A 2,325-nucleotide genomic window follows, 5' to 3' on the forward strand; every position below is an offset into this window, starting at 1 on the left:
TTTAGAGATAGAGGAAAGGAGAGGGAGAGAGAGACAGAAACATTGATGAGAGAGAACATCGACTGGCCGCCTCCTGCATGCTCTCCACTGGGGATCAGGCCAACAATGTGGGCATATGTCCTGACCGGGAATCAAACCAGTGACCTCGTGGTGCATGGGTTGATGCTGAACCACTGAGCCACACCAGCGGGACTGGTGGGCCTTATTTAATGCTGAAATCTGCAGTAGAAGAGTGTGGGAAAAGTTTCCGAGTTCTCCATTTCACTCCCGGGAGTGGTATGACATTGCAAGGGAAGTTTGGTACTAGACTAGATAACTGAATATGGAAGAAACAGACAGTAAAGACACGTAGGACGACTATTTGGATACATCCTGTCCACGTCTGGGCACATCACTAAGGGAGGGTTTGGCAAGCATGATGCCTGGTCAAAAGAAGAGTTTGAAAGATTTCCCAGATCATCTTAAAAGGGGAAAATTCTGCTTCTGGGATGTTTTGAAAATGCTTAGTTCTCTTTTTCTTTCTTCAAGAATGATAAAGAGTAACTGGATATTCGAATGACAGCTAGACTGACCATCCTTGAGTGATCTAATTGAATCAGCTCATTTCCTTCATGGTTTCTCCTTATCCTCCTGGTAATGGATGGCCAAACAGAGTTCTCAAACTGTCCACGGAAGGAGGATGGGTGGTGTCAGCAGCAGTGATGCCCAGCAGAGCCCACAGTCGTTCTGGCTTCTTGCTACGGAAGAAATCTCGATTAACAGGGAAGAATTTCTGAGTACAGAACTCCCACTAGACTGTATTTAGAGGATTATGGAACTGGATGAAGATGTGAAGATTATTGGTGCAGAAGCTCCTGTGCTCTTTACCAAGGCAGCCCAGATTTTTATCACAGAGTCAACTCTTCGTGCCTGGATCCACACGGAGAATAACAAGCCCCGACTCTACAGAGCAATGATATCGCAGTGACAATTACAAAATTTGGTCAGTTTGACTTTCTCATTGATATTGTTCCAAGAGATGAAGTAAAACTTCCAAAGCGTCAGGAGGAGGTGTGCCAGCCTGTGATTCCTTCCCAGCCCGTCCAGTACTACTTCATGCTGGCTCAGCAGCCAACTACCATCCAAATCCATGGGCAGCAGCAGGGCCAGTAGACCACTAGTTCCACAACCACCATCCAGCCCGGGCAGATCATCATTGTGCAGCCTCAGCAGGGCCAGACATACCAGTGACCACGCAGGTTGGAGAAGGTCAGCAGGTGCAGATTGTCCAGGCTCAGAAGCAGGGTCAAGCCCAGCAGGCCCAGAGCAGCACTGGACAGACAGTGTAGGTGATGCAGCGGATCATCACGAACACAGAAGAGATCCGGGAGATCCACGTGCACCTGAACACACCCAGCTGCAGTATATTTGCTTAGCCCAGCCTGTATCAGGCACCCAAGCTGTGCAGGGACAATCCAGACACTTGCCACCAATGCTCAACAGATCACATAGACAGAGGTCCAGCAAGGACAGCAGTGGTTCAGCCCGTTCACAGATGGACAGCAGCGCTACCAGATCCAGCAAGTCACCGTGACTGCCGGCCACGACCGTGCCCAGTCCCTGTTCATCCAGTCTGCCAACCAGCCCTCCGACTGTCAGGGCCCCCAGGTGACAGGAGACTGAGGATGTGAGCTGGCAAGGCCAAGGACACCCAACACAAGTTTTGCCATGCAGCCCCTGGTAATGGGCACAACGTCTCCTGCAGGCCAGGACACTGGTGGCCACCTCCAAGCGTGGGGAGGGGGATAGGGTCAGAGAGCCTCTAACAGAAAGATGCACTACTTTCTATTTTTTGCCCCACTTTTTCCTCTAAGAAATCAATGTTGTAATAAGTTGAGCTGTGTGTCTAATGCTCTGAAATGCAAATATTAAATAACATATTTATGGCAAAAAAGGAGGTAAAATTTTCAAAGAAGCAAAAAGTAAAGACCTCAGTGCACAAAACTACTTATCTAAGAGTGTTCTATTACTTAGTTGCTTTAAGAAATAGTACAAATCCCAGATTAAATTCTAGGTTGCTATAGCATTTTGGTCAAAACAACCCTTTTATTTCTGCTTCTGGGGATTTATTCTGTCTCAGATATTATCTTATATCAGGTCTTCAGGTCAACATATTGTTTTTGATCCCATAAAATTTTTCACATTCAGATGATTTTGAGGATATGATACAAAATTAGAGAATTTACGGTAATTAATCACTTTTCTTTTTAGGACTTTTGACTTCAGTAACCCTGTGCCTTCTAATTAATCTCAGCTTTGAGCATGAGGAGCTATGGTTGTCCCAGA

The 2,325-nt window shown here is 46.6% G+C and overlaps 1 pseudogene; it reads left to right on the plus strand.

The window, feature by feature from the left end:
• Nucleotides 1-611: 611 nt before the first annotated feature.
• LOC118641823 lies at nucleotides 612-1,662 on the plus strand (annotated as a pseudogene).
• Nucleotides 1,663-2,325: the final 663 nt, after the last annotated feature.

This window comes from Molossus molossus, unplaced genomic scaffold (assembly GCF_014108415.1).
Source record: "Molossus molossus isolate mMolMol1 unplaced genomic scaffold, mMolMol1.p scaffold_m16_p_1, whole genome shotgun sequence".
Classification (NCBI taxonomy): domain Eukaryota; kingdom Metazoa; phylum Chordata; class Mammalia; order Chiroptera; family Molossidae; genus Molossus; species Molossus molossus.